This window comes from Salmo salar, chromosome 09 (assembly GCF_965601325.2).
Source record: "Salmo salar chromosome 09, fSalSal1, whole genome shotgun sequence".
Lineage (NCBI taxonomy): Eukaryota > Metazoa > Chordata > Actinopteri > Salmoniformes > Salmonidae > Salmo > Salmo salar.
The window spans coordinates 99,989,421-100,013,255 of record NC_138299.1 but is presented as its reverse complement, the minus strand read 5'-3'; positions in this window follow the sequence as shown (position 1 = coordinate 100,013,255).

The following is a 23,835-nucleotide window of genomic DNA, read 5'->3' as shown; positions in this document are numbered from 1 at the left end:
GGTGTCTAAATAGCGAGCCCGTGATGTCTGGGCTATGTACTTAGAATATTGCAAAATGTGCTTTCACCAAAAAGCTATTTTAAAATCGGACATATCGAGTGCATAGAGGAGGTCTGTATCTATAATTCTTAAAATAATTGTTATGCTTTTTGTGAACGTTTATCGTGAGTAATTTAGTAAAATGTTAGCGAATTCCCCGGAAGTTTGCAGTTCTGAACGTCACATGCTAATGTAAAAAGCTGGTTTTTGATATAAATATGAACTTGATTGAACAAAACATGCATGTATTGTATAACATAATGTCCTAGGGTTGTCATCTGATGAAGATCATCAAAGGTGAGTGCTGCATTTAGCTGTCTTCTGGGTTTTGGTGACATTATATGCTGGCTTGAAAAATGGGTGTCTGATTATTTCTGGCTTGGTACTCTGCTGACATAATCTAATGTTTTGCTTTCGTTGTAAAGCCTTTTTGAAATCGGACAGTGTGGTTAGATTAACCTCTATGGGCTAGGTGGGACGCTAGCGTGCCACCCGTGGTGCACTCCATCAACAGCAGGTGCATTTCAAGAGCGGCAAATTTGAATCCAAATAAATGTCAAAATTCAAATTTTTCAAAAATACAACTATTTTACACCATTTGAAAGATAAACATCTCCTTAATCTAACCACGTTTTACGATTTCAAAAAGGTTTTACGGCGAAAGCATAAATTTAGAGTATGTTAGGACAGTACATTTACAAGAGTTGTGTGTAATGTTTTGTCAAGTCAAAGACAGGGTCACCAAAACCATAAAACCAGCTAAAATGATGCACTAACCTTTTACAATCTCCATCAGATGACACTCCTAGGACATTATGTTAGACAATGCATGCATTTTTAGTTCTATCAAGTTCATATTTATATCCAAAAACAGCGTTTTACTATGGCATTGATGTTGAGGAAATCGTTTCCCTCCAATAACCGGCAGTCAAGTCAGCGTCACAAATTAAATAATTAAAATTAGAAAACATTGGTAAAATATTATATTGTCATTTAAAGAATTATAGATTTACATCTCTTGAACGCAATCAACTTGCCAGATTTAAAAATAACCTTACTGGGAAATCACACTTTGCAATAATCTGAGCACTGCGCCCAGCAAAATACGCGTTGCGATACAGACTAGACGTCATGTTGGGGAGATCTAAAATCGAAAATACTATGTAAATAATCCATTACCTTTGATTCTCTTCATCAGATGTCACTTCCAGGTATCACAGGTCCATAACGAATGTAGTTTTGTTCAAAAAAGCTCATCATTTATGTCCAAAAATCTCCGTCTTGTTAGCACATGATCTAAGCCAGCCGGACTTCTCGTCATGAACGAGGGGAAAAAATATATTTACGTTCGTTCAAACATGTCAAACGTTGTATAGCATAAATCATTAGGGCCTTTTTTAACCAGAACATGAATAATATTCAAGGTGGACGAATGCATACTCTTTTATAACGTATTGGAACGAGGGTACCCAACATGAACTCACGCGCCAGGTGTCTAATGGGACATCATCGTTCCATGGCTCTTGTTCGGTCAGATCTCCCTCCAGAAGACTCAAAACACTTTGTAAAGGCTGGTGACATCTAGTGGAAGCAATAGGAAGTGCCAAAATATTCCTAAACCCCTGTGTTTTTCAATGGGATAGGTTTAAAGGTAATACAACACATCAGGTATCCACTTCCTGTCAGAAAATGTCTCAGGGTTTTGCCTGCCAAATGAGTTCTGTTATACTCACAGACACCATTCAAACAGTTTTAGAAACTTTAGAGTGTTTTCTATCCATATATAATAAGTATATGCATATTCTAGTTACTGGGTAGGATTAGTAACCAGATTAAATCGGGTACATTTTTTTTATCCAGACGTGCAAATGCTGCCCCCTAGCCCTAACAGGTTAACGAGAGTCTTATCTTTAAATGGCTGTAAAATAGTCATATGTTTGAGAAATTGAAGTAATAGGATTTTTAAGGTTTTGAAAATCGCGCCACAGGATAGCAGTGGCTGTTACGTAGGTGGGACGAATTCGTCCCGCCTAGCCTAGAGAGGTTAAAAACAGCCTAGAGCTATTGTCATATGGCCAACCAGCAGATAGTGAAAATCACACAACTCAAACATCTGTTATTCAGTCAATTCTTAACCTGTTGGGTCTAGGGGGCAGCATTTGCACGTCTGGATAAAAAAAATGTACCCGATTTAATCTGGTTACTAATCCTACCCAGTAACTAGAATATGCATATACTTATTATATATGGATAGAAAACACTCTAAAGTTTCCAAAACTGTTTGAATGGTGTCTGTGAGTATAACAGAACTCATTTGGCAGGCAAAACCCTGAGACATTTTCTGACAGGAAGTGGATACCTGATGTGTTGTATTGACTTTAAACCTATCCCATTGAAAAACACAGGGGTTTAGGAATATTTTGGCACTTCCTATTGCTTCCACTAGATGTCACCAGCCTTTACAAAGTGTTTTGAGTCTTCTGGAGGGAGATCTGACCGAACAAGAGCCATGGAACGATGATGTCCCATTAGACACCTGGCGCGCGAGTTCATGTTGGGTACCCTCGTTCCAATACGTTATAAAAGAGTATGCATTCGTCCACCTTGAATATTATTCATGTTCTGGTTAAAAAAGGCCCTAATGATTTATGCTATACAACGTTTGACATGTTTGAACGAACGGAAATATATTTTTTCCCCTCGTTCATGACGAGAAGTCCGGCTGGCTTACATCATGTGCTAACGAGACGGAGATTTTTGGACATAAATGATGAGCTTTTTTGAACAAAACTACATTCGTTATGGACCTGTGATACCTGGAAGTGACATCTGATGAAGAGAATCAAAGGTAATGGATTATTTACATAGTATTTTCGATTTTAGATCTCCCCAACATGACGTCTAGTCTGTATCGCAACGCGTATTTTTCTGGGCGCAGTGCTCAGATTATTGCAAAGTGTGATTTCCCAGTAAGGTTATTTTTAAATCTGGCAAGTTGATTGCGTTCAAGAGATGTAAATCTATAATTCTTTAAATGACAATATAATATTTTACCAATGTTTTCTAATTTTAATTATTTAATTTGTTACGCTGACTTGACTGCCGGTTATTGGAGGGAAACGATTTCCTCAACATCAATGCCATAGTAAAACGCTGTTTTTGGATATAAATATGAACTTGATAGAACTAAAAATGCATGCATTGTCTAACATAATGTCCTAGGAGTGTCATCTGATGGAGATTGTAAAAGGTTAGTGCATCATTTTAGCTGGTTTTATGGTTTTGGTGACCCTGTCTTTGACTTGACAAAACATTACACACAACTCTTGTAAATGTACTGTCCTAACATACTCTAAATTTATGCTTTCGCCGTAAAACCTTTTCGAAATCGTAAAACGTGGTTAGATTAAGGAGATGTTTATCTTTCAAATGGTGTAAAATAGTTGTATTTTTGAAAAATTTGAATTTTGACATTTATTTGGATTCAAATTTGCCGCTCTTGAAATGCACCTGCTGTTGATGGAGTGCACCACGGGTGGCACGCTAGCGTCCCACCTAGCCCTAAGGTAGAGACTTCATATTCAGGATTCTGTTTATGTCTACCCCAAAGACAATGTGTGTGGAGCAAGAGCTTCCTGTGACAACCGGAAGTGGTTAAAAACAGCCTAGAGCTATTGTCATATAAAATGCACATAGTGAAAATCACGCAACTCAACCATCTGTCATTCAGTCAATTCTTAAGGTAGAGACTTCATATTCAGGATTCTGTTTATGTCTACGGCAAAGACAACGTGTGTTGAGTAAGAACTTCCTGTGACAACCGGAAGTTGTTAAAAACACCCAAGAGCTATTGTCATATGGCCAACATGCAGATAGTGAAAATCACGCAACTCAACCATCTGTCATTCAGTCAATTCTTAAGGTAGAGACTTCATATTCAGGATTCTGTTTATGTCTACCCCAAAGACAACGTGTGTGGAGCAAGAGCTTCCTGTGACAACCGGAAGTGGTTAAAAACAGCCTAGAGCTATTGTCATATAAAAAGCACATAGTGAAAATCACGCAACTCAACCATTTGTCATTCAGTCAATTCTTAAGGTAGAGACTTCATATTCAGGATTCTGTTTATGTCTACCCCAAAGACAACGTGTGTGGAGCAAGAACTTCCTGTGACAACTGGAAGTGGTTAAAAACAGCCTAGAGCTATTGTCATATAAAACGCAGATAGTGAAAATCACGCAACTCAACCATCTGTCATTCAGTCAATTCTTAAGGTAGAGACTTCATATTCAGGATTCTGTTTATGTCTACCCCAAAGACAACGTGTGTGGAGCAAGAGCTTCCTGTGACAACCGGAAGTGGTTAAAAACAGCCTAGAGCTATTGTCATATAAAAAGCACATAGTGAAAATCACGCAACTCAACCATCTGTCATTCAGTCAATTCTTAAGGTAGAGACTTCATATTCAGGATTCTGTTTATTTCTACCCCAAAGACAACGTGTGTGGAGCAAGAACTTCCTGTGACAACCGGAAGTGGTTAAAAACAGCCTAGAGCTATTGTCATATAAAACGCAGATAGTGAAAATCACGCAACTCAACCATCTGTCATTCAGTCAATTCTTAAGGTAGAGACTTCATATTCAGGATTCTGTTTATGTCTACCCCAAAGACAACGTGTGTGGAGCAAGAGCTTCCTGAGCGAACCGGAAGTTGTTAAAAACAGCCTAGAGCTATTGTCATATGGCCAACCAGCAGATAGTGAAATCACAAACTCAAACATCTGTTATTCAGTCAATTCTTAAGGTAGAGACTTCATATTCAGGATTCTGTTTATGTCTACCCCAAAGACAACGTGTGTGGAGCAAGAGCTTGCTGTGACAACCGGAAGTGGTTAAAAACAGCCTAGAGCTATTGTCATATAAAATGCACATAGTGAAAATCACGCAACTCAACCATCTGTGATTCAGTCAATTCTTAAGGTAGAGACTTCATATTCAAGATTCTGTTTATGTCTACGGCAAAGACAACGTGTGTTGAGTAAGAACTTCCTGTGACAACCGGAAGTTGTTAAAAACACCCAAGAGCTATTGTCATATGGCCAACATGCAGATAGTGAAAATCACGCAACTCAACCATCTGTCATTCAGTGAATTCTTAAGGTAGAGACTTCATATTCAGGATTCTGTTTATGTCTACCCCAAAGACAACGTGTGTGGAGCAAGATCTTCCTGTGACAACCGGAAGTGGTTAAAAACAGCCTAGAGCTATTGTCATATAAAACGCAGATAGTGAAAATCACGCAACTCAACCATCTGTCATTCAGTCAATTCTTAAGGTAGAGACTTCATATTCAGGATTCTGTTTATGTCTACCCCAAAGACAACGTGTGTGGAGCAAGAGCTTCCTGTGCGAACCGGAAGTTGTTAAAAACAGCCTAGAGCTATTGTCATATGGCCAACATGCAGATAGTGAAAATCACGCAACTCAACCATCTGTCATTCAGTCAATTCTTAAGCTGGAGACTTCATATTCAGGATTCTGTTTATGTCTACCCCAAAGACAACGTGTGTGGAGCAAGAGCTTCCTGTGACAACCGGAAGTGGTTAAAAACAGCCTAGAGCTATTGTCAAATAAATCGCACATAGTGAAAATCACGCAACTCAACCATCTGTCATTCAGTCAATTCTTAAGGTAGAGACTTCATATTCAGGATTCTGTTTATGTCTACCCCAAAGACAACGTGTGTGGAGCAAGAACTTCCTGTGACAACCGGAAGTTGTAAAAAACAGCCTAGAGCTATTGTCATATGGCCAACCAGCAGATAGTGAAAATCAAGCAACTCAACCATCTGTCATTCAGTCAATTCTTAAGGTAGAGACTTCATATTCAGAATTATGTTTATGTCTACCCCAAAGACAACGTGTGTGGAGCAAGGGCTTCCTGTGACAACCGGAAGTGGTTAAAAACAGCCTAGAGCTATTGTCATATGGCCAACATGCAGATAGTGAAAATCACGTATCTCAACCATCTGTCATTCAGTGAATTCTTAAGCTGGAGACTTCATATTCAGGATTCTGTTTATGTCTACCCCAAAGACAACGTGTGTGGAGCAAGAGCTTCCTGTGACAACCGGAAGTGGTTAAAAACAGCCTAGAGCTATTGTCAAATAAATCGCACATAGTGAAAATCAAGCAACTCAACCATCTGTCATTCAGTCAATTCTTAAGGTAGAGACTTCATATTCAGGATTCTGTTTATGTCTACCCCAAAGACAACGTGTGTGGAGCAAGAACTTCCTGTGACAACCGGAAGTTGTTAAAAACAGCCTAGAGCTATTGTCATATGGCCAACCAGCAGATAGTGAAAATCAAGCAACTCAACCATCTGTCATTCAGTCAATTCTTAAGGTAGAGACTTCATATTCAGGATTATGTTTATGTCTACCCCAAAGACAACGTGTGTGGAGCAAGGGCTTCCTGTGACAACCGGAAGAGGTTAGAAACAGCCTAGAGCTATTGTCATATAAAACGCACATAGTGAAAATCACGCAACTCAACCGTCTGTCATTCAGTCAATTCTTAAGGTAGAGACTTCATATTCAGGATTCTGTTTATGTCTACGCCAAAGACAACGTGTGTTGAGTAAGATCTTCCTGTGACAACAGGAAGTTGTTAAAAACACCCAAGAGCTATTGTCATATGGCCAACATGCAGATAGTGAAAATCACGCAACTCAACCATCTGTCATTCAGTCAATTCTTAAGGTAGAGACTTCATATTCAGGATTCTGTTTATGTCTACCCCAAAGACAACGTGTGTGGAGCAAGAGCTTCCTGTGACAACCGGAAGTGGTTAAAAAAAACCTAGAGCTATTGTCATATAAAACGCACATAGTGAAAATCACGCAACTCAACCGTCTGTCATTCAGTCAATTCTTAAGGTAGAGACTTCATATTCAGGATTCTGTTTATGTCTACGCCAAAGACAACGTGTGTTGAGTAAGATCTTCCTGTGACAACAGGAAGTTGTTAAAAACACCCAAGAGCTATTGTCATATGGCCAACATGCAGATAGTGAAAATCAAGCAACTCAACCATCTGTCATTCAGTCAATTCTTAAGGTAGAGACTTCATATTCAGGATTCTGTTTATGTCTACCCCAAAGACAACGTGTGTGGAGCAAGAGCTTCCTGTGACAACCGGAAGTGGTTAAAAACAGCCTAGAGCTATTGTCATATAAAAAGCACATAGTGAAAATCACGCAACTCAACCATCTGTCATTCAGTCAATTCTTAAGGTAGAGACTTCATATTCAGGATTCTGTTTATTTCTACCCCAAAGACAACGTGTGTGGAGCAAGAACTTCCTGTGAGAACCGGAAGTGGTTAAAAACAGCCTAGAGCTATTGTCATATAAAACGCAGATAGTGAAAATCACGCAACTCAACCATCTGTCATTCAGTCAATTCTTAAGTTAGAGACTGCATATTCAGGATTCTGTTTATGTCTACCCCAAAGACAACGTGTGTGGAGCAAGAGCTTCCTGTGACAACCGGAAGTGGTTAAAAACAGCCTAGAGCTATTGTCATATAAAAAGCACATAGTGAAAATCACGCAACTCAACCATCTGTCATTCAGTCAATTCTTAAGGTAGAGACTTCATATTCAGGATTCTGTTTATTTCTACCCCAAAGACAATGTGTGTGGAGCAAGAACTTCCTGTGACAACCGGAAGTGGTTAAAAACAGCCTAGAGCTATTGTCATATAAAACGCAGATAGTGAAAATCACGCAACTCAACCATCTGTCATTCAGTCAATTCTTAAGGTAGAGACTTCATATTCAGGATTCTGTTTATGTCTACCCCAAAGACAACGTGTGTGGAGCAAGAGCTTCCTGTGCGAACCGGAAGTTGTTAAAAACAGCCTAGAGCTATTGTCATATGGCCAACCAGCAGATAGTGAAAATCACACAACTCAAACATCTGTTATTCAGTCAATTCTTAAGGTAGAGACTTCATATTCAGGATTCTGTTTATGTCTACCCCAAAGACAACGTGTGTGGAGCAAGAACTTCCTGTGACAACCGGAAGTTGTTAAAAACAGCCTAGAGCTATTGTCATATGGCCAACCAGCAGATAGTGAAAATCAAGCAACTCAACCATCTGTCATTCAGTCAATTCTTAAGGTAGAGACTTCATATTCAGGATTATGTTTATGTCTACCCCAAAGACAACGTGTGTGGAGCAAGGGCTTCCTGTGACAACCGGAAGAGGTTAGAAACAGCCTAGAGCTATTGTCATATAAAACGCACATAGTGAAAATCACGCAACTCAACCGTCTGTCATTCAGTCAATTCTTAAGGTAGAGACTTCATATTCAGGATTCTGTTTATGTCTACGCCAAAGACAACGTGTGTTGAGTAAGATCTTCCTGTGACAACAGGAAGTTGTTAAAAACACCCAAGAGCTATTGTCATATGGCCAACATGCAGATAGTGAAAATCACGCAACTCAACCATCTGTCATTCAGTCAATTCTTAAGGTAGAGACTTCATATTCAGGATTCTGTTTATGTCTACCCCAAAGACAACGTGTGTGGAGCAAGAGCTTCCTGTGACAACCGGAAGTGGTTAAAAACAGCCTAGAGCTATTGTCATATAAAAAGCACATAGTGAAAATCACGCAACTCAACCATCTGTCATTCAGTCAATTCTTAAGGTAGAGACTTCATATTCAGGATTCTGTTTATTTCTACCCCAAAGACAACGTGTGTGGAGCAAGAACTTCCTGTGAGAACCGGAAGTGGTTAAAAACAGCCTAGAGCTATTGTCATATAAAACGCAGATAGTGAAAATCACGCAACTCAACCATCTGTCATTCAGTCAATTCTTAAGTTAGAGACTGCATATTCAGGATTCTGTTTATGTCTACCCCAAAGACAACGTGTGTGGAGCAAGAGCTTCCTGTGACAACCGGAAGTGGTTAAAAACAGCCTAGAGCTATTGTCATATAAAAAGCACATAGTGAAAATCACGCAACTCAACCATCTGTCATTCAGTCAATTCTTAAGGTAGAGACTTCATATTCAGGATTCTGTTTATTTCTACCCCAAAGACAATGTGTGTGGAGCAAGAACTTCCTGTGACAACCGGAAGTGGTTAAAAACAGCCTAGAGCTATTGTCATATAAAACGCAGATAGTGAAAATCACGCAACTCAACCATCTGTCATTCAGTCAATTCTTAAGGTAGAGACTTCATATTCAGGATTCTGTTTATGTCTACCCCAAAGACAACGTGTGTGGAGCAAGAGCTTCCTGTGACAACCGGAAGTGGTTAAAAACAGCCTAGAGCTATTGTCATATAAAAAGCACATAGTGAAAATCACGCAACTCAACCATCTGTCATTCAGTCAATTCTTAAGGTAGAGACTTCATATTCAGGATTCTGTTTATTTCTACCCCAAAGACAACGTGTGTGGAGCAAGAACTTCCTGTGACAACCGGAAGTGGTTAAAAACAGCCTAGAGCTATTGTCATATAAAACGCAGATAGTGAAAATCACGCAACTCAACCATCTGTCATTCAGTCAATTCTTAAGGTAGAGACTTCATATTCAGGATTCTGTTTATGTCTACCCCAAAGACAACGTGTGTGGAGCAAGAGCTTCCTGTGCCAACCGGAAGTTGTTAAAAACAGCCTAGAGCTATTGTCATATGGCCAACCAGCAGATAGTGAAAATCACACAACTCAAACATCTGTTATTCAGTCAATTCTTAAGGTAGAGACTTCATATTCAGGATTCTGTTTATGTCTACGGCAAAGACAACGTGTGTGGAGCAAGAGCTTCCTGTGACAACCGGAAGTGGTTAAAAACAGCCTAGAGCTATTGTCATATAAAAAGCACATAGTGAAAATCACGCAACTCAACCATCTGTCATTCAGTCAATTCTTAAGGTAGAGACTTCATATTCAGGATTCTGTTTATGTCTACCCCAAAGACAACGTGTGTGGAGCAAGAACTTCCTGTGACAACCGGAAGTGGTTAAAAACAGCCTAGAGCTATTGTCATATAAAACGCAGATAGTGAAAATCACGCAACTCAACCATCTGTCATTCAGTCAATTCTTAAGGTAGAGACTTCATATTCAGGATTCTGTTTATGTCTACCCCAAAGACAACGTGTGTGGAGCAAGAGCATCCTGTGCGAACCGGAAGTTGTTAAAAACAGCCTAGAGCTATTGTCATATGGCCAACATGCAGATAGTGAAAATCACGTAACTCAACCATCTGTCATTCAGTCAATTCTTAAGCTGGAGACTTCATATTCAGGATTCTGTTTATGTCTACCCCAAAGACAACGTGTGTGGAGCAAGAGCTTCCTGTGTCAACCGGAAGTGGTTAAAAACAGCCTAGAGCTATTGTCAAATAAATCGCACATAGTGAAAATCACGCAACTCAACCATCTGTCATTCAGTCAATTCTTAATGTAGAGACTTCATATTCAGGATTCTGTTTATGTCTACCCCAAAGACAACGTGTGTGGAGCAAGAACTTCCTGTGACAACCGGAAGTTGTTAAAAACAGCCTAGAGCTATTGTCATATGGCCAACCAGCAGATAGTGAAAATCAAGCAACTCAACCATCTGTCATTCAGTCAATTCTTAAGGTAGAGACTTCATATTCAGGATTATGTTTATGTCTACCCCAAAGACAACGTGTGTGGAGCAAGGGCTTCCTGTGACAACCGGAAGAGGTTAGAAACAGCCTAGAGCTATTGTCATATAAAACGCACATAGTGAAAATCACGCAACTCAACCGTCTGTCATTCAGTCAATTCTTAAGGTAGAGACTTCATATTCAGGATTCTGTTTATGTCTACGCCAAAGACAACGTGTGTTGAGTAAGATCTTCCTGTGACAACAGGAAGTTGTTAAAAACACCCAAGAGCTATTGTCATATGGCCAACATGCAGATAGTGAAAATCACGCAACTCAACCATCTGTCATTCAGTCAATTCTTAAGGTAGAGACTTCATATTCAGGATTCTGTTTATGTCTACCCCAAAGACAACGTGTGTGGAGCAAGAGCTTCCTGTGACAACCGGAAGTGGTTAAAAACAGCCTAGAGCTATTGTCATATAAAAAGCACATAGTGAAAATCACGCAACTCAACCATCTGTCATTCAGTCAATTCTTAAGGTAGAGACTTCATATTCAGGATTCTGTTTATTTCTACCCCAAAGACAACGTGTGTGGAGCAAGAACTTCCTGTGAGAACCGGAAGTGGTTAAAAACAGCCTAGAGCTATTGTCATATAAAACGCAGATAGTGAAAATCACGCAACTCAACCATCTGTCATTCAGTCAATTCTTAAGTTAGAGACTGCATATTCAGGATTCTGTTTATGTCTACCCCAAAGACAACGTGTGTGGAGCAAGAGCTTCCTGTGACAACCGGAAGTGGTTAAAAACAGCCTAGAGCTATTGTCATATAAAAAGCACATAGTGAAAATCACGCAACTCAACCATCTGTCATTCAGTCAATTCTTAAGGTAGAGACTTCATATTCAGGATTCTGTTTATTTCTACCCCAAAGACAATGTGTGTGGAGCAAGAACTTCCTGTGACAACCGGAAGTGGTTAAAAACAGCCTAGAGCTATTGTCATATAAAACGCAGATAGTGAAAATCACGCAACTCAACCATCTGTCATTCAGTCAATTCTTAAGGTAGAGACTTCATATTCAGGATTCTGTTTATGTCTACCCCAAAGACAACGTGTGTGGAGCAAGAGCTTCCTGTGCGAACCGGAAGTTGTTAAAAACAGCCTAGAGCTATTGTCATATGGCCAACCAGCAGATAGTGAAAATCACACAACTCAAACATCTGTTATTCAGTCAATTCTTAAGGTAGAGACTTCATATTCAGGATTCTGTTTATGTCTACCCCAAAGACAACGTGTGTGGAGCAAGAACTTCCTGTGACAACCGGAAGTTGTTAAAAACAGCCTAGAGCTATTGTCATATGGCCAACCAGCAGATAGTGAAAATCAAGCAACTCAACCATCTGTCATTCAGTCAATTCTTAAGGTAGAGACTTCATATTCAGGATTATGTTTATGTCTACCCCAAAGACAACGTGTGTGGAGCAAGGGCTTCCTGTGACAACCGGAAGAGGTTAGAAACAGCCTAGAGCTATTGTCATATAAAACGCACATAGTGAAAATCACGCAACTCAACCGTCTGTCATTCAGTCAATTCTTAAGGTAGAGACTTCATATTCAGGATTCTGTTTATGTCTACGCCAAAGACAACGTGTGTGGAGCAAGAACTTCCTGTGACAACCGGAAGTGGTTAAAAACAGCCTAGAGCTATTGTCATATAAAACGCAGATAGTGAAAATCACGCAACTCAACCATCTGTCATTCAGTCAATTCTTAAGGTAGAGACTTCATATTCAGGATTCTGTTTATGTCTACCCCAAAGACAACGTGTGTGGAGCAAGAGCATCCTGTGCGAACCGGAAGTTGTTAAAAACAGCCTAGAGCTATTGTCATATGGCCAACATGCAGATAGTGAAAATCACGTAACTCAACCATCTGTCATTCAGTCAATTCTTAAGCTGGAGACTTCATATTCAGGATTCTGTTTATGTCTACCCCAAAGACAACGTGTGTGGAGCAAGAGCTTCCTGTGTCAACCGGAAGTGGTTAAAAACAGCCTAGAGCTATTGTCAAATAAATCGCACATAGTGAAAATCACGCAACTCAACCATCTGTCATTCAGTCAATTCTTAATGTAGAGACTTCATATTCAGGATTCTGTTTATGTCTACCCCAAAGACAACGTGTGTGGAGCAAGAACTTCCTGTGACAACCGGAAGTTGTTAAAAACAGCCTAGAGCTATTGTCATATGGCCAACCAGCAGATAGTGAAAATCAAGCAACTCAACCATCTGTCATTCAGTCAATTCTTAAGGTAGAGACTTCATATTCAGGATTATGTTTATGTCTACCCCAAAGACAACGTGTGTGGAGCAAGGGCTTCCTGTGACAACCGGAAGAGGTTAGAAACAGCCTAGAGCTATTGTCATATAAAACGCACATAGTGAAAATCACGCAACTCAACCGTCTGTCATTCAGTCAATTCTTAAGGTAGAGACTTCATATTCAGGATTCTGTTTATGTCTACGCCAAAGACAACGTGTGTTGAGTAAGATCTTCCTGTGACAACAGGAAGTTGTTAAAAACACCCAAGAGCTATTGTCATATGGCCAACATGCAGATAGTGAAAATCACGCAACTCAACCATCTGTCATTCAGTCAATTCTTAAGGTAGAGACTTCATATTCAGGATTCTGTTTATGTCTACCCCAAAGACAACGTGTGTGGAGCAAGAGCTTCCTGTGACAACCGGAAGTGGTTAAAAACAGCCTAGAGCTATTGTCATATAAAAAGCACATAGTGAAAATCACGCAACTCAACCATCTGTCATTCAGTCAATTCTTAAGGTAGAGACTTCATATTCAGGATTCTGTTTATTTCTACCCCAAAGACAACGTGTGTGGAGCAAGAACTTCCTGTGAGAACCGGAAGTGGTTAAAAACAGCCTAGAGCTATTGTCATATAAAACGCAGATAGTGAAAATCACGCAACTCAACCATCTGTCATTCAGTCAATTCTTAAGTTAGAGACTGCATATTCAGGATTCTGTTTATGTCTACCCCAAAGACAACGTGTGTGGAGCAAGAGCTTCCTGTGACAACCGGAAGTGGTTAAAAATAGCCTAGAGCTATTGTCATATAAAAAGCACATAGTGAAAATCACGCAACTCAACCATCTGTCATTCAGTCAATTCTTAAGGTAGAGACTTCATATTCAGGATTCTGTTTATTTCTACCCCAAAGACAATGTGTGTGGAGCAAGAACTTCCTGTGACAACCGGAAGTGGTTAAAAACAGCCTAGAGCTATTGTCATATAAAACGCAGATAGTGAAAATCACGCAACTCAACCATCTGTCATTCAGTCAATTCTTAAGGTAGAGACTTCATATTCAGGATTCTGTTTATGTCTACCCCAAAGACAACGTGTGTGGAGCAAGAGCTTCCTGTGCGAACCGGAAGTTGTTAAAAACAGCCTAGAGCTATTGTCATATGGCCAACCAGCAGATAGTGAAAATCACACAACTCAAACATCTGTTATTCAGTCAATTCTTAAGGTAGAGACTTCATATTCAGGATTCTGTTTATGTCTACCCCAAAGACAACGTGTGTGGAGCAAGAACTTCCTGTGACAACCGGAAGTTGTTAAAAACAGCCTAGAGCTATTGTCATATGGCCAACCAGCAGATAGTGAAAATCAAGCAACTCAACCATCTGTCATTCAGTCAATTCTTAAGGTAGAGACTTCATATTCAGGATTATGTTTATGTCTACCCCAAAGACAACGTGTGTGGAGCAAGGGCTTCCTGTGACAACCGGAAGAGGTTAGAAACAGCCTAGAGCTATTGTCATATAAAACGCACATAGTGAAAATCACGCAACTCAACCGTCTGTCATTCAGTCAATTCTTAAGGTAGAGACTTCATATTCAGGATTCTGTTTATGTCTACGCCAAAGACAACGTGTGTTGAGTAAGATCTTCCTGTGACAACAGGAAGTTGTTAAAAACACCCAAGAGCTATTGTCATATGGCCAACATGCAGATAGTGAAAATCACGCAACTCAACCATCTGTCATTCAGTCAATTCTTAAGGTAGAGACTTCATATTCAGGATTCTGTTTATGTCTACCCCAAAGACAACGTGTGTGGAGCAAGAGCTTCCTGTGACAACCGGAAGTGGTTAAAAACAGCCTAGAGCTATTGTCATATAAAAAGCACATAGTGAAAAATACGTAACTCAACCATCTGTCATTCAGTCAATTCTTAAGGTAGAGACTTCATATTCAGGATTCTGTTTATTTCTACCCCAAAGACAACGTGTGTGGAGCAAGAACTTCCTGTGACAACCGGAAGTGGTTAAAAACAGCCTAGAGCTATTGTCATATAAAACGCAGATAGTGAAAATCACGCAACTCAACCATCTGTCATTCAGTCAATTCTTAAGGTAGAGACTTCATATTCAGGATTCTGTTTATGTCTACCCCAAAGACAACGTGTGTGGAGCAAGAGCTTCCTGTGACAACCGGAAGTGGTTAAAAACAGCCTAGAGCTATTGTCATATAAAAAGCACATAGTGAAAATCACGCAACTCAACCATCTGTCATTCAGTCAATTCTTAAGGTAGAGACTTCATATTCAGGATTCTGTTTATTTCTACCCCAAAGACAACGTGTGTGGAGCAAGAACTTCCTGTGACAACCGGAAGTGGTTAAAAACAGCCTAGAGCTATTGTCATATAAAACGCAGATAGTGAAAATCACGCAACTCAACCATCTGTCATTCAGTCAATTCTTAAGGTAGAGACTTCATATTCAGGATTCTGTTTATGTCTACCCCAAAGACAACGTGTGTGGAGCAAGAGCTTCCTGTGCCAACCGGAAGTTGTTAAAAACAGCCTAGAGCTATTGTCATATGGCCAACCAGCAGATAGTGAAAATCACACAACTCAAACATCTGTTATTCAGTCAATTCTTAAGGTAGAGACTTCATATTCAGGATTCTGTTTATGTCTACGGCAAAGACAACGTGTGTGGAGCAAGAGCTTCCTGTGACAACCTGAAGTGGTTAAAAACAGCCTAGAGCTATTGTCATATAAAAAGCACATAGTGAAAATCACGCAACTCAACCATCTGTCATTCAGTCAATTCTTAAGGTAGAGACTTCATATTCAGGATTCTGTTTATGTCTACCCCAAAGACAACGTGTGTGGAGCAAGAACTTCCTGTGACAACCGGAAGTGGTTAAAAACAGCCTAGAGCTATTGTCATATAAAACGCAGATAGTGAAAATCACGCAACTCAACCATCTGTCATTCAGTCAATTCTTAAGGTAGAGACTTCATATTCAGGATTCTGTTTATGTCTACCCCAAAGACAACGTGTGTGGAGCAAGAGCATCCTGTGCGAACCGGAAGTTGTTAAAAACAGCCTAGAGCTATTGTCATATGGCCAACATGCAGATAGTGAAAATCACGTAACTCAACCATCTGTCATTCAGTCAATTCTTAAGCTGGAGACTTCATATTCAGGATTCTGTTTATGTCTACCCCAAAGACAACGTGTGTGGAGCAAGAGCTTCCTGTGTCAACCGGAAGTGGTTAAAAACAGCCTAGAGCTATTGTCAAATAAATCGCACATAGTGAAAATCACGCAACTCAACCATCTGTCATTCAGTCAATTCTTAATGTAGAGACTTCATATTCAGGATTCTGTTTATGTCTACCCCAAAGACAACGTGTGTGGAGCAAGAACTTCCTGTGACAACCGGAAGTTGTTAAAAACAGCCTAGAGCTATTGTCATATGGCCAACCAGCAGATAGTGAAAATCACGCAACTCAACCGTCTGTCATTCAGTCAATTCTTAAGGTAGAGACTTCATATTCAGGATTCTGTTTATGTCTACGCCAAAGACAACGTGTGTTGAGTAAGATCTTCCTGTGACAACAGGAAGTTGTTAAAAACACCCAAGAGCTATTGTCATATGGCCAACATGCAGATAGTGAAAATCACGCAACTCAACCATCTGTCATTCAGTCAATTCTTAAGGTAGAGACTTCATATTCAGGATTCTGTTTATTTCTACCCCAAAGACAACGTGTGTGGAGCAAGAACTTCCTGTGACAACCGGAAGTGGTTAAAAACAGCCTAGAGCTATTGTCATATAAAACGCAGATAGTGAAAATCACGCAACTCAACCATCTGTCATTCAGTCAATTCTTAAGGTAGAGACTTCATATTCAGGATTCTGTTTATGTCTACCCCAAAGACAACGTGTGTGGAGCAAGAGCTTCCTGTGACAACCGGAAGTGGTTAAAAACAGCCTAGAGCTATTGTCATATAAAAAGCACATAGTGAAAATCACGCAACTCAACCATCTGTCATTCAGTCAATTCTTAAGGTAGAGACTTCATATTCAGGATTCTGTTTATGTCTACCCCAAAGACAACGTGTGTGGAGCAAGAACTTCCTGTGACAACCGGAAGTTGTTAAAAACAGCCTAGAGCTATTGTCATATGGCCAACCAGCAGATAGTGAAAATCAAGCAACTCAACCATCTGTCATTCAGTCAATTCTTAAGGTAGAGACTTCATATTCAGGATTATGTTTATGTCTACCCCAAAGACAACGTGTGTGGAGCAAGGGCTTCCTGTGACAACCGGAAGAGGTTAGAAACAGCCTAGAGCTATTGTCATATAAAACGCACATAGTGAAAATCACGCAACTCAACCGTCTGTCATTCAGTCAATTCTTAAGGTAGAGACTTCATATTCAGGATTCTGTTTATGTCTACGCCAAAGACAACGTGTGTTGAGTAAGATCTTCCTGTGACAACAGGAAGTTGTTAAATACACCCAAGAGCTATTGTCATATGGCCAACATGCAGATAGTGAAAATCACGCAACTCAACCATCTGTCATTCAGTCAATTCTTAAGGTAGAGACTTCATATTCAGGATTCTGTTTATGTCTACCCCAAAGACAACGTGTGTGGAGCAAGAGCTTCCTGTGACAACCGGAAGTGGTTAAAAACAGCCTAGAGCTATTGTCATATAAAAAGCACATAGGAAAAATCACGCAACTCAACCATCTGTCATTCAGTCAATTCTTAAGGTAGAGACTTCATATTCAGGATTCTGTTTATTTCTACCCCAAAGACAACGTGTGTGGAGCAAGAACTTCCTGTGACAACCGGAAGTGGTTAAAAACAGCCTAGAGCTATTGTCATATAAAACGCAGATAGTGAAAATCACGCAACTCAACCATCTGTCATTCAGTCAATTCTTAAGGTAGAGACTTCATATTCAGGATTCTGTTTATGTCTACCCCAAAGACAACGTGTGTGGAGCAAGAGCTTCCTGTGACAACCGGAAGTGGTTAAAAACAGCCTAGAGCTATTGTCATATAAAAAGCACATAGTGAAAATCACGCAAGTCAACCATCTGTCATTCAGTCAATTCTTAAGGTAGAGACTTCATATTCAGGATTCTGTTTATGTCTACCCCAAAGACAACGTGTCGAGCAAGAACTTCCTGTGACAACCGGAAGTGGTTAAAAACAGCCTAGAGCTATTGTCATATAAAACGCAGATAGTGAAAATCACGCAACTCAACCATCTGTCATTCAGTCAATTCTTAAGGTAGAGACTTCATATTCAGGATTCTGTTTATGTCTACCCCAAAGACAACGTGTGTGGAGCAAGAGCTTCCTGTGACAACCGGAAGTGGTTAAAAACAGCCTAGAGCTATTGTCATATAAAAAGCACATAGTGAAAATCACGCAACTCAACCATCTGTCATTCAGTCAATTCTTAAGGTAGAGACTTCATATTCAGGATTCTGTTTATTTCTACCCCAAAGACAATGTGTGTGGAGCAAGAACTTCCTGTGACAACCGGAAGTGGTTAAAAACAGCCTAGAGCTATTGTCATATAAAACGCAGATAGTGAAAATCACGCAACTCAACCATCTGTCATTCAGTCAATTCTTAAGGTAGAGACTTCATATTCAGGATTCTGTTTATGTCTACCCCAAAGACAACGTGTGTGGAGCAAGAGCTTCCTGTGCGAACCGGAAGTTGTTAAAAACAGCCTAGAGCTATTGTCATATGGCCAACCAGCAGATAGTGAAAATGACACAACTCAAACATCTGTTATTCAGTCAATTCTTAAGGTAGAGACTTCATATTCAGGATTCTGTTTATGTCTACCCCAAAGACAACGTGTGTGGAGCAAGAGCTTCCTGTGACAACCGGAAGTGGTTAAAAACAGCCTAGAGCTATTGTCATATAAAAAGCACATAGTGAAAATCACGCAACTCAACCATCTGTCATTCAGTCAATTCTTAAGGTAGAGACTTCATATTCAGGATTCTGTTTATGTCTACCCCAAAGACAACGTGTGTGGAGCAAGAACTTCCTGTGACAACCGGAAGTGGTTAAAAACAGCCTAGAGCTATTGTCATATAAAACGCAGATAGTGAAAATCACGCAACTCAACCATCTGTCATTCAGTCAATTCTTAAGGTAGAGACTTCATATTCAGGATTCTGTTTATGTCTACCCCAAAGACAACGTGTGTGGAGCAAGAGCTTCCTGTGCGAACCGGAAGTTGTTAAAAACAGCCTAGAGCTATTGTCATATGGCCAACCAGCAGATAGTGAAAATCACGCAACTCAACCATCTGTCATTCAGTCAATTCTTAAGGTAGAGACTTCATATTCAGGATTCTGTTTATGTCTACCCCAAAGACAACGTGTGTGGAGCAAGAGCTTCCTGTGACAACCGGAAGTTGTTAAAAACAGCCTAGAGCTATTGTCATATGGCCAACCAGCAGATAGTGAAAATCAAGCAACTCAACCATCTGTCATTCAGTCAATTCTTAAGGTAGAGACTTCATATTCAGGATTATGTTTATGTCTACCCCAAAGACAACTTTGTGTGGAGCAAGGGCTTCCTGTGACAACCGGAAGTCGTTAGAAACAGCCTAGAGCTATTGTCATATAAAACGCACATAGTGAAAATTACGCAACTCAACCATCTGTCATTCAGTCAATTCTTAAGGTAGAGACTTCATATTCAGGATTATGTTTATGTCTACCCCAAAGACAACGTGTGTGAAGCAAGAGCTTCCTGTGCGAACCGGAAGTTGTTAAAAACAGCCTAGAGCTATTGTCATATAAAAAGCACATAGGAAAAATCACGCAACTCAACCATCTGTCATTCAGTCAATTCTTAAGGTAGAGACTTCATATTCAGGATTCTGTTTATTTCTACCCCAAAGACAACGTGTGTGGAGCAAGAACTTCCTGTGACAACCGGAAGTGGTTAAAAACAGCCTAGAGCTATTGTCATATAAAACGCAGATAGTGAAAATCACGCAACTCAACCATCTGTCATTCAGTCAATTCTTAAGGTAGAGACTTCATATTCAGGATTCTGTTTATGTCTACCCCAAAGACAACGTGTGTGGAGCAAGAGCTTCCTGTGACAACCGGAAGTGGTTAAAAACAGCCTAGAGCTATTGTCATATAAAAAGCACATAGTGAAAATCACGCAACTCAACCATCTGTCATTCAGTCAATTCTTAAGGTAGAGACTTCATATTCAGGATTCTGTTTATTTCTACCCCAAAGACAATGTGTGTGGAGCAAGAACTTCCTGTGACAACCGGAAGTGGTTAAAAACAGCCTAGAGCTATTGTCATATAAAACGCAGATAGTGAAAATCACGCAACTCAACCATCTGTCATTCAGTCAATTCTTAAGGTAGAGACTTCATATTCAGGATTCTGTTTATGTCTACCCCAAAGACAACGTGTGTGGAGCAAGAGCTTCCTGTGCGAACCGGAAGTTGTTAAAAACAGCCTAGAGCTATTGTCATATGGCCAACCAGCAGATAGTGAAAATGACACAACTCAAACATCTGTTATTCAGTCAATTCTTAAGGTAGAGACTTCATATTCAGGATTCTGTTTATGTCTACCCCAAAGACAACGTGTGTGGAGCAAGAGCTTCCTGTGACAACCGGAAGTGGTTAAAAACAGCCTAGAGCTATTGTCATATAAAAAGCACATAGTGAAAATCACGCAACTCAACCATCTGTCATTCAGTCAATTCTTAAGGTAGAGACTTCATATTCAGGATTCTGTTTATGTCTACCCCAAAGACAACGTGTGTGGAGCAAGAACTTCCTGTGACAACCGGAAGTGGTTAAAAACAGCCTAGAGCTATTGTCATATAAAACGCAGATAGTGAAAATCACGCAACTCAACCATCTGTCATTCAGTCAATTCTAAAGGTAGAGACTTCATATTCAGGATTCTGTTTATGTCTACCCCAAAGACAACGTGTGTGGAGCAAGAGCTTCCTGTGCGAACCGGAAGTTGTTAAAAACAGCCTAGAGCTATTGTCATATGGCCAACCAGCAGATAGTGAAAATCACGCAACTCAACCATCTGTCATTCAGTCAATTCTTAAGGTAGAGACTTCATATTCAGGATTCTGTTTATGTCTACCCCAAAGACAACGTGTGTGGAGCAAGAGCTTCCTGTGCGAACCGGAAGTTGTTAAAAACAGCCTAGAGCTATTGTCATATGGCCAACCAGCAGATAGTGAAAATGACACAACTCAAACATCTGTTATTCAGTCAATTCTTAAGGTAGAGACTTCATATTCAGGATTCTGTTTATGTCTACCCCAAAGACAACGTGTGTGGAGCAAGAGCTTCCTGTGACAACCGGAAGTGGTTAAAAACAGCCTAGAGCTATTGTCATATAAAAAGCACATAGTGAAAATCACGCAACTCAACCATCTGTCATTCAGTCAATTCTTAAGGTAGAGACTTCATATTCAGGATTCTGTTTATGTCTACCCCAAAGACAACGTGTGTGGAGCAAGAGCTTCCTGTGACAACCGGAAGTGGTTAAAAACAGCCTAGAGCTATTGTCAAATAAAAAGCACATAGGAAAAATCACGCAACTCAACCATCTGTCATTCAGTCAATTCTTAAGGTAGAGACTTCATATTCAGGATTCTGTTTATTTCTACCCCAAAGACAACGTGTGTGGAGCAAGAACTTCCTGTGACAACCGGAAGTGGTTAAAAACAGCCTAGAGCTATTGTCATATAAAACGCAGATAGTGAAAATCACGCAACTCAACCATCTGTCATTCAGTCAATTCTTAAGGTAGAGACTTCATATTCAGGATTCTGTTTATGTCTACCCCAAAGACAACGTGTGTGGAGCAAGAGCTTCCTGTGACAACCGGAAGTGGTTAAAAACAGCCTAGAGCTATTGTCATATAAAAAGCACATAGTGAAAATCACGCAAGTCAACCATCTGTCATTCAGTCAATTCTTAAGGTAGAGACTTCATATTCAGGATTCTGTTTATGTCTACCCCAAAGACAACGTGTGTGGAGCAAGAACTTCCTGTGACAACCGGAAGTGGTTAAAAACAGCCTAGAGCTATTGTCATATAAAACGCAGATAGTGAAAATCACGCAACTCAACCATCTGTCATTCAGTCAATTCTTAAGGTAGAGACTTCATATTCAGGATTCTGTTTATGTCTACCCCAAAGACAACGTGTGTGGAGCAAGAGCTTCCTGTGCGAACCGGAAGTTGTTAAAAACAGCCTAGAGCTATTGTCATATGGCCAACCAGCAGATAGTGAAAATCACGCAACTCAACCATCTGTCATTCAGTCAATTCTTAAGGTAGAGACTTCATATTCAGGATTCTGTTTATTTCTACCCCAAAGACAACGTGTGTGGAGCAAGAACTTCCTGTGACAACCGGAAGTGGTTAAAAACAGCCTAGAGCTATTGTCATATAAAACGCAGATAGTGAAAATCACGCAACTCAACCATCTGTCATTCAGTCAATTCTTAAGGTAGAGACTTCATATTCAGGATTCTGTTTATGTCTACCCCAAAGACAACGTGTGTGGAGCAAGAGCTTCCTGTGACAACCGGAAGTGGTTAAAAACAGCCTAGAGCTATTGTCATATAAAAAGCACATAGTGAAAATCACGCAACTCAACCATCTGTCATTCAGTCAATTCTTAAGGTAGAGACTTCATATTCAGGATTCTGTTTATTTCTACCCCAAAGACAATGTGTGTGGAGCAAGAACTTCCTGTGACAACCGGAAGTGGTTAAAAACAGCCTAGAGCTATTGTCATATAAAACGCAGATAGTGAAAATCACGCAACTCAACCATCTGTCATTCAGTCAATTCTTAAGGTAGAGACTTCATATTCAGGATTCTGTTTATGTCTACCCCAAAGACAACGTGTGTGGAGCAAGAGCTTCCTGTGCGAACCGGAAGTTGTTAAAAACAGCCTAGAGCTATTGTCATATTGCCAACCAGCAGATAGTGAAAATGACACAACTCAAACATCTGTTATTCAGTCAATTCTTAAGGTAGAGACTTCATATTCAGGATTCTGTTTATGTCTACCCCAAAGACAACGTGTGTGGAGCAAGAACTTCCTGTGACAACCGGAAGTGGTTAAAAACAGCCTAGAGCTATTGTCATATAAAACGCAGATAGTGAAAATCACACAACTCAACCATCTGTCATTCAGTCAATTCTTAAGGTAGAGACTTCATATTCAGGATTCTGTTTATGTCTACCCCAAAGACAACGTGTGTGGAGCAAGAGCTTCCTGTGCGAACCGGAAGTTGTTAAAAACAGCCTAGAGCTATTGTCATATGGCCAACCAGCAGATAGTGAAAATCACGCAACTCAACCATCTGTCATTCAGTCAATTCTTAAGGTAGAGACTTCATATTCAGGATTCTGTTTATGTCTACCGCAAAGACAACATGTGTTGAGTAAGAACTTCCTGTGACAACCGGAAGTTGTTAAAAACACCCAAGAGCTATTGTCATATGGCCAACATGCAGATAGTGAAAATCACGCAACTCAACCATCTGTCATTCAGTCAATTCTTAAGGTAGAGACTTCATATTCAGGATTCTGTTTATGTCTACCCCAAAGACAACGTGTGTGGAGCAAGAGCTTCCTGTGACAACCGGAAGTGGTTAAAAACAGCCTAGAGCTATTGTCATATAAAAAGCACATAGTGAAAATCACGCAACTCAACCATCTGTCATTCAGTCAATTCTTAAGGTAGAGACT